This window comes from Spermophilus citellus (assembly GCF_964194105.1).
Source record: "Spermophilus citellus genome assembly, chromosome: 12".
Taxonomy (NCBI): Eukaryota; Metazoa; Chordata; class Mammalia; order Rodentia; family Sciuridae; genus Spermophilus; species Spermophilus citellus.
The window spans coordinates 68899633-68909909 of NC_138198.1; the positions used below are offsets into that span (position 1 = coordinate 68899633).

General features: G+C 35.7%; 1 pseudogene across 1 annotated transcript; it reads left to right on the forward strand.

The window, feature by feature from the left end:
- Positions 1-558: 558 nt before the first annotated feature.
- On the forward strand, positions 559-3103 carry LOC308631645 (lamin-B1-like; annotated as a pseudogene). Its single transcript has 2 exons — positions 559-603; positions 1701-3103. The product of its transcript is annotated as a lamin-B1-like (transcript).
- Positions 3104-10277: the final 7174 nt, after the last annotated feature.

The window sequence follows — 10277 nt, forward strand, 5'->3', positions numbered from 1 at the left end:
CATTATTGGAATGGCTTTGGGGACAAGGACCATGCTATTGGCACCATAACCAGTTATAAATATCTTTAAGCATGTGTCTTTGTTGACTTTGTTTATCTTTGCTATCTGGATTTTTTTAAGGTTTTTTTCTTTTGAGTAATGTTACAGTTACAAATTATGAATATTTTTAAAGTTACTCATCTATATTAATTAATCACTTCCCAGAAAAGTTTGGTTTAAACTGAGTTGGACACTTTAACACATATGAATTAGTATATCAATAGATATTGATCATTATCAAATATTAGTTTTCACATATGTGAAACTGGAATAACAACATCTTCTTTTCCATGAAATGACAATGTGGAGACAGTAACTTACCCAAGGCATCACTCTTACTAGGCCCTCAACAAATAGCTACTATTACTTTCAATGGGCTATTTAGAATCTACACATTTATCACATTTGTCAGAAGACAAACTCAAAAGTAAATTGTGTGAATTGTTAAAGTTTTTGTTGTTGTCATTTTGTGTTTTGTTTTTTATCCTTAAGTGGTCCCCCAGCTGCAGAAAAGTGGGGATGACTTTGCAACAGATGGCAGGGGGCGACTATTCATTCTGCTCAGTGAGGAGTGGATTTGAAGCATGTGGGCAGTTCTTTTTACAGCACTGTGATCTACAAACTGCCTGGTGCTCTGGAATCAGTTACTCGGAAGCCTGATGTAGGTACTCCCTATTCTTATGTTATACAAGGTGCAAGGGCACATCTCAGAATATCCTGCTCATACCATAGATGGAATTATTATGTGTTAGACATACAGGATGAAGTTGAACCAAGCACCACACTCCTGGTGCTCCAAGTAGTTTATAATTAATAGCAAATATTGACTAGCTACACTGAAACTCTCATGATCTTCTGTGTAAGCTGGGTTTCTGCCAAGATGTGATTTTCTTCTTATTTATCAGAAATGATTTTTTTAAAAAACCTACTAACCCATAAATTAAATCTAATTCTCAAGAATAACTTTATAAATTTCAGGTTAATGACTTTTTTCACAATTAAAAAATATATAAAGATATACAACCTTGAATTTTCTTCTCGCTTCTGCTATTTTATCTTCTAAACCTTCTACTCTATATTTGGCTAGATGGAAATGAGAACCGATGTGATATGCCTCCTTGTAGAGATATTTGAGAAACTCTTCATTCTTTGCTTTCATTTTCAGCAAAGATTGAATCTCCATCTCATACTCATTTTTTCTCCTTTTGCTGTAAAAAATAAAACCAAATGATTAATATAATGATTATAATTATATGTATACTGGGGCAAATTAATATGGTTATTCTAAGAGAATAGATACTAGGCAAATATATTAATTAATAATAAAAAAGGGAAAACATTATATTTTATGTTTCCAAAAATACAAAACAACCAATTAACTAACATTTGAATACAGAAAATGTGTCCTAAGTTTCTGTTTCTTTTTCTGTATCTCCTATTGGTTAACCCTAATTGTCAGGCTGTGTTCAATCTCAGAACTTCAACAAGGAAGAATTGGAGAGAAGCTTTCCTTCACCCATCCATCTGCCATGTTGCTCTTCCTCATTCTCTGAAACAGAGATGGAGTTGGTGGGCTGTGGATTGAACCTCTGAAATCTTGAGCCCCAAATAAAATTTTCCACCTGTAAGTTGTTCTTATCTAATATGCTCTTCATAACTAGGAAAAGTTTACTCACAGTGATAGAATTTATGCTAAGAAAGAATCTGATCTTAATGGAGCCCAGAGCAAGCTTCGAGAATATGAAGCAGCACTGAGGTCTAAAGACACAGCTCTGGCCACTGCACTTGGTGATTTAAAAAGTTTGGAGGGAGATTTAGAGGATTTGAAGGATCAGATTTCCCGGTGGAAGCCTCTCAGAGGCTGCCAAAAGACAAGCAGATGAAACTTCACTTAAAGTGGATTTGGAGAATCCTGGTCAGAGCTTATGAAGGAGGACTTGGAGTTTTGTAAAAACATGAACAAAGAGGAGATTAATGAGACAAGAAGAAAGCATGAAACGTGCTTGACAGAGGTGATTCTGGGCGTCAGATCCAGTATGAATACAAGCTGGCTCAAGCCCTTCATGAGACAAAAGAGCAATATGTGTGAGGCTGTACAAGGAAGACGTTGAACAGATTTCCATGCCAAACCTGAGAACCTCCGACTGTCCTCAGAGACTAATATTTCCAGTGTCAACAGTGCCAAGGAAGAACGGAAGGAAGGTCATGTGAGAATGGAAAGCCTTTCATCTCGACTTCCTAATCTACAATAAAGAGTCTAGAGCATGTTTGGAAATGATTTAAGAGTTGGAGGACTGGTTTGCTAAAGAAAAGAGACAACTCCTCTCACAAGTTATCTAATGGGGGGTGGGGGAGGCAGAAACAAGGGATCAGATGCAGCAAAAGCTGAATGATTATGAATAACTTCTTCCTGGTAAGCTAGCCCTGGACATGAAAATCATCACTTGTAGGAAACTCTTAGAAGGAGAGAAAGAGTGGTTGAAACTCTGCACACACTCTTCTTCCCGTGTGAGAGTGTCCCCAGCCTCCTCCAGTCGCCGTGTGGGCACAGCTAAAGGAAAGCAGGAGAGAGTCGATGTGGAAGAATCAGAGGTCTGCAGAGGTGTTAGTGTCACTCATTCCACTTCAGCCACTGGGAATGTGTGTGTTGAAGAGATAGATGTTGGTGGGAAATGTATTTGGTTGATGAATGCTTCTGAACAGGATCCACCAAAGGGAGGCTGGGAGATGATCAGGAAAATTAGAGACACATCAGTCACTTACAAATATGCCTCCAGATATGTGCTCAAGACAGGCCAGACTGGGCTGAAAATGCTGGTGTCACAGCCAGTCCTCCCACCGACCTCATTTGGAAGAACCAGAATTCTTAGGGCACTGGTGAAGACTTGAAGGTTATATTGAAAAATTCTCAGGAAGAGGAGGTTGAGCAAAGTTTTTAAAACAACCCACACCTGAAGAGGAGGAGGAAGAGAAGGAAGAACCAACCAGGGTGACTGTTGAGAAAGAACTTTTCCATCAGCCGAGAGCTTCCAGAGCATTCAGTAGAAGCTGGGCAATTATGTAAACTTCTCCAGTTGACTGTCTTCCTCAAGATAAACATGTATGGTAATCCTTACCTATATACAGTGCAGAGTCTTCTTAGAAGCACAGAATATTTTAATATTTCCTGTATTGTGAATTTTTAAGCTGCAAATCTGATGAACTTAATTTCCTTTTTAACACTGAAATTTTGTAAATGAAATCATACCCATAACACTTTGTTGCAAGATACGAATTTATTGACACTGTACTGTGTATCGTGTAGAAAGGCTCCCTCAAAAATTTTGGCTTTTTTTTTCTTTTTTTAACATGTATAATATGTGTTTTCTTTAAGTTCCTATGAGAAGGGGAGGGGAGAGAAAATAAACCCACTGTGTGTCTGGGTGTAATTTAAAGATTGCTCCATCTAGATTAGCAATCTGCTCTTGATTACTTTCTGCTATAAGTAACAATGCTGTGAGGGAGGGGGAAACCATTTTTCAATATACTGAACTTTTGCACTGAAATTTTTGTACCGTAATAAGCAATCAAGTTTCAAAAAAGATTTTTTTTAAGGAAAAGAGAAAATTTTCAAGAAGGCAATATTAACTTAATCCTTATGTTAACACTCTGAATGAAGGATTCCACAAAACATTGTTTTATGGTTTCTTCTCTTAGATTCTTAATTCCTGAGGAAAATGGGAGTGGGGCTTCTCTGTTAAAATACATTAGTTATGTTTTTAAAAAGAGTGTAACATGTTTCAATCTCTTATGTGATATTAACAAATAAAAAAGGCTGTTTTACCATTAAAGAAAGAAAGAATTGGGAGGTCCCAATGCTTAGCTGTCAGAAGCATCACCCGAGGAGCCTGATTGTCAGATCTCGACCATATCTTCTGAGTCGTAACCTGAAAGTAAAACTCCCTCTGTGTTCCTCCCTTGCATCTCCCCTTTTGCCTTCCCTGGAGATGTTTTTACTAGAGCACATTTTAAATGGAATAGCCAAACCAAAAACATGAACTAGAGCAGAGTTGTCCAGCCTCAGTACTACCACATTGGAGTCAGATGATTCTTTGTTAAAGGAAAATAGGCCAGTCACTGCAAGATGTTTTGCAGCATCTCCCCACTAGATGTCTGCAGTACCATCTCAGTTATGAAAAACAAAAATGTTTCCAGACATTGCTAAATGTCTCCTGGTGAGGGCACAACCTCATCCAGTTGAGAAACACTTGACTAGAGCAGGGGTTCTCAACCCTCTCTGTACAATGCATTTAAAGATGTTGTGCTTCCAGATGTTCTGATATAATTGGTCTGGGGTAAAGCTCTAGAATCACCACTTTTAAGCACCCCAGGTGGCTCTAATATGCAACCCAAAAGTAGGCTACCCATATTGACTAGACAGTGTTTCTCAAATTGAATAGATGTTAAGGGCCACAGGGGGAGCTTATTACGTCAGAATCCTAGGCTCTGTTTTCAGGGTATGATTCAGAAATTGTAAGATAGATCTGCAAATATGACCCAGGTGATGTTGATGATGCTTGGTTGCAGACCACACTTTGTTCAAACAGCACTCTACTCTACTCTAGAGAGTACCATCAGGGAGAAAGTGAGTGATTAGGACTTGTTTAACAGAACACAGAGAAGACTGGATTAATGTGGCCAACTCAGCTGTGGGGAAAAATAAGGAGTAAATTCAACTGATGAGGGGCTGCACTGATTCCTCATTCTTGCTTATTCCAGGACAGAAAGTAAGGGTGATGTAGGGGAAAAGAGCATGCATTCACAGCTTGCCAAAGACATCTTGGCTTACAAATGGGGAAATCATCCCTGTAGAATAACAATGGGGTGGGGGTGGATCAAAGCAGGATTTGAAGAAAAGCAGCAGAAAACTAACTGAATTATCCCACCAGATGAGTGACCTGGATAATGTGCACTGATTCATAGCAGGTTCTGCATGAGCTGTGGTTGCTTGTGAAAAGACCAACTCACTAGCCAGGGCTGTAGGCATGTAGAACTAGGACCTAGGGCCCTGAGATGACTAGATCCTAAGGTCAAGAACTCAACCAAGCTGCCTACTATGTCAGCACCTACATTAATATTATCTCTGGTATTATCTTACAGCCATCACTGTGAATCAGAAAAGAGCAACATAAATGACAGGCTTTAAAGAGGGGAGAGTTGGGATCAAGCAGGGTTAAGTAGAAACAAGTTCAAATCTTCAATCGGAAATAGATGAGCGTGGGTGTGTGTGTGTGTGTGTGTGTGTGTGTGTGTGTGTGTAAGGGGGACAGAGAGAGACCTATTTATTTAAGAAAAAGACAAAAGACACATTAAGAAATATATGAATCCAAACCCCTCTGGGTGCTATTTGTTTTATGATACACTGACATATCTTAAAATTAGTATTTAAAATGTTCTAAAATCTAAATAAAGGAATACCTACACTATAAAAGGAAAAGAAATGGTGACACACAGCAGAAATGAAACAAAAACAAGCAGATGTGGAAGAAAACAAATTATAACAAGGGAAGAAATGATAAAAAAGAGTTTTGAAATAGACCAGATGAATTTCAGACTGAAAAGGTTCAAAGAATGCTTTAGATGAAAATGTGGGAGTGAAGTACTAAGATATTCATCCAGAAAGTACCACAAAAAGTATGTGTGTGTTGTGTGTGTGTGTGTGTTTGTGTGAGCACACATAATGTATGTATGTCATCTGTGTCCACATATAGTACAGGTATAAAAGTGAGGGTATGTGTGGTTATGTTTGTTCTGAATTAACGATGGTTCTACTTATGATTTCTTGATTTTAAGATGGTGCAAAAGCTATATGCGTTCAATAGAAACTGTATTTCAGATTTTGAGTTTTGATCTTTTCCTGGTATGTGGTACGATACTCTCTTGCAATGCTGGTCAGTAGCAATAAGCCACAACTCCAAGTCAGCCACATCATCACAAGGGTAAACAACCCACAGAGTAGGCTTATATTATACTTCAGTAGTTATACTCTATAACCTACTATTTCCAACCTATGCTGTTTGGTAGGCTTGGTGTATTAAATGCATTCCAACTTGTGATATTTTGAACTTATGATGGATATATCAGGATGTAACCCCATTTTAAGTTGATAAGCATCTGTGTATGTTTTTTGTATCTATTGTATGTGCATTTGAGTATCAGTATGCATGTCTATGTATGTATGAGAATATGTGGGTATGCACATTTACATATTTCTGTGCTTTGTGGAACACAACACATGTGTGGAGTGGAAGGTAGAGTGTGTGTGCTTGTCTGTTAAGAGGCATCCCCTTTGATCTGTAGAAGAAAAACAATAATAAGGAGATCTGTTGTGGAAGGGGCAGGGAAATTCATTTCTAGACTCTAAAAAAAAAAGTCCACAGGCCACACAACAAAATATGTTGTGAATACTGAACATCACATAAACAAAACTTTATAGCTAAAGATATGGTGACAAAACAACTGTATGTTAAAGATAAAGAGAAAATAGGGGGAGAGTCACATAGAGAAAAGAGATGCCAAGTGATGCAATGGACACCAGAAGAAAATGACTCTTTGAAGCTGAGCAAAAACAGATGTCAAACGAGAATTCCATACAGGGCCAAATTATTATTCAAGATTGATGAGTAAAATAGGCACAGGTCAAGAAAATTTACCACAAGGCTCTCATATAAAAACCATCACATAATTACTTCAGATAAATGTAAAGGGAATAAAAGGGTAAATAAAGAAGGTATACATACAAAAATGAAGAAGAAATACCAGCAGATAGATATAAGCATTGATTTTGAAAAATTAACTATGATATACAAACACAGCTAAAGCATTAGGTAATTGTAAAAAGATGGGACAATTGTAAAGGTGTTCAATATACAATTAATAGAATACTATGTCAGAGCTAAATAACTCCAGATTTTATTAGAAATGTTTAGAATAAACATGCTTTTTAATTAAATGGTGTCACTATTTTAATAGATGTCTTTTAACAAATTTCAGTGCTGTCTGAAAGATAAAAGCCTAAGACTAAACTACTCAGGAAATTTTAAAATAATCATTGGGGAAGCAACTTTAATATCAATATGAGAACCATTAATAAGAAGATGAAAACAGATAATAATAATAAAATAAACAATCCAAACAAAAAAGAAATACTGTTTCTATGGCTCTGAATACATGTTCTCAACATATGTAAACAAAAATGCACAATTATAAACATCATTTGACAATATAAGAAGCAACTGATAGATTGCCCTCTATCAGAACATCATAGAACAGGTATTAGCATATATAGGTGGTGTTTGTAGCAAAATGACAGCTAAAAAATTGTTAGATCTAAAAACTAACATGGATCCTCAAATTGAAAGGCTCTACTTAATGCTAAAGTGGATAAATTACACACACACACACACACACACAATTATGAAATTTCAGAACTCTCAAACAGGAGGAGAACATTCTAGCTTCCAAAGAGAAAAGATAGTTTATCTATGAAGAAATTATATCCAAAATTCATCAGATGTCTCACCAAATCAAATAATAAAAATATCTTCAAATTAATGAAAAAATTATGGATCCAGAATATGATAGCTTGATAAAAGCCTAGTTTAAATAGGTTGAATAGAGAATGAACTACTGTTCAAGGAAACAGGAGTTTTATGTGATTTGCTATAAAGAACAGAAGAACAGAGGTGGGATGCATGACTAAGGCTTATTTTATGTTTACTTTTTTTTAATAATGTAAGCAATATTATGTAATGTTTAAATATTATCAAAATAAAGAGAAATAATGACTCATGTCAAAGAGAAGATGATTATATTGTGTGTGAGTTGGCTTGGTGGGAGAACAGAAATAAGTCTCATTTGATTCCATTTATACTGTATAAATTATTTGGGAGATTATTAGCCAAAAATGAGGGTGATGTGGGTTTAATAATTGAAGAGAGGGAGAAGGCACAAAACAGTCATCAGAATAGCTGAATATTTAGAAATTTCTTGGCAGGGCTATCAATTGTGATTTTTGTTCATAGACTTTAAGTTCTACTTATAAGTAAATTTATGGTGATGCTAGTGAAACTTAAACATGACATGTTCTAAATGATCCCAGCTCCTTGCAAAGTTCTTTGATTGTGTTTTTATATGCTTATGTATTTTTATGGTTATACGTTTTTAAAATTTTGTGAAAAAAAAAATTAAGACAATTCTCTTTTACTATAACAGAACCTCTGTCAACTGGCATTGTAGTGACGGCCTGCAATTTCTTTTAATGATACTGTATTCTTTTCCATAAATTGGCCACCATATGCTATACCTTTAGGGCCAATCAAGCCAACATCCATCCCTGTGAGAATAATTAGCACAGTTATTTTACTTCAGTCACATTCAACTGCTAGAAATAATTCAATGAAGTAAAGCTGTTGTTTAGATAAAAAATAAGCCTTTTTCTTTTTTTAATTTGTTATATATGACAGCAGAATGCTTTACAATTCGTATTACACATATAGAACACAATTTTTCATATCTCTTGTTGTACACAAAGTAGAATCACACCATTCGTGTCTTCATATATGTACTTAGGGTAATGATGTCCATCTCACTCCACTGTCTTTCCTACCCCCCACGCCCCCTCCCTTCCTCTCCCTCCACTTTGCCCTATCTAGAGTTCATCTAATCCTTCCATGTCGCACCCCCAACTACAATATGAATCAGCATCCTTAAATCAGAGAAAACATTAGGCATTTGGGTTTTTTTTTTTTTTTTGGATTGGCTCACTTCACTTAGCATTATATTCTCCAACTCCATGCATTTACTTGCAAATACCAGGATTTTATTGTCTTTTAATGCTGAGTAATATTCCATTGTGTATATATACCACAGTTTCTTTAGCCATTCGTCTACTGAAGGGCATCTAGGTTGGTTCCACAGTTTAGCTATCATGAATTGTGCTGCTGTAAACATTGATGTGGAAAAATGGGCCTTTTTAAATCATAGAAAAAGTGTGTTGAATTTGATTTAAATATGTGCTTATGCTAAGAAAACATAACTAAATTCTGTAAGAAAGGAAAGAACAACCAAAGGTGAGATAGACAAGTGAATTAAGAATAACACACTGGTTGTCTTAAAGTGTCAAATAATTTCCGGGGTAAGGGTAAGAAAATTAGAAAGAGAGTGGATTCTTAAATTGAGATCAGCAAGTGACTCTGTTATTGGCAATGATGAGATCTAAAGTAAAACCAATAAGAGAGGGTATTTGCTGTAGGACAAGAGAAAATACTGTTGGGAATGTGAGAGTCCAAGTTCTTCATGGACTATCTATGTGACAAACTCACACTTTCAATGCCTCTTAAGAGGTAGAAAATTAATAGGCTGGTAAGATATAGCTAAATGGGTAGGAAAATACAGTTTCCTGTGGATCCACTCTATGTATTCAAGGCTATTTAACAACTTCAATAATATTCTAATTGCAACCTCTACAAATAAATCATCATCCTGTTAACTCTTGACAAATAATGGGAGGGGTGACTTATTTACAGTTTAACTACTTAAAAGAAGTTCTAAAATAGTCTAACATATGGGTATGTAATTAATTTTAAATGATGTGTCCATGGTTTTAATGTGTTATTTCAATATGGTTTTTATATCTGAGACTTTATCATACATTATATTTTCACTAATTTAATTTGTATGAAATATTTTGGGACTTTTCAGCATGCACACTTATTTTCCCCCCACTGGTTTTAAACTAACACGAATAAAGAAAAATGTAACTATGTCAGAAAAATTTAATTAAAAGTTCCAATTAATTAGGTTTGGGTTTTTTTCAATATTCACTTGTTCATAATTTTAATGTTTTTATTAGTGCATTGTAGCTATGCATAATATTTGGGTTCATTTTGGCATAATCATGCATTCATGGAATATAATTTGCTTCACTTCAGTCCCTAGTACACTTTCCCTCCCCTTCTCCCTCCCCCCTATTCCTCTTCTTCTACTCTACTGTAAAAGCAAATAGTTTAAGACTATTTATTCAAAAGTTTGCTGTGAAATGATGAAAAAAATATTCTACACTTCTGTGAAGTAACACAAATTAATAGGCTGATAAGATATAGCTAAATGGGTATGAAAACATAGTACCCTGTGGATTCATTCTATGTATTCCAGGCTATTTAACAACTTCAATAATATTCTAATTGCAACCTCTACAA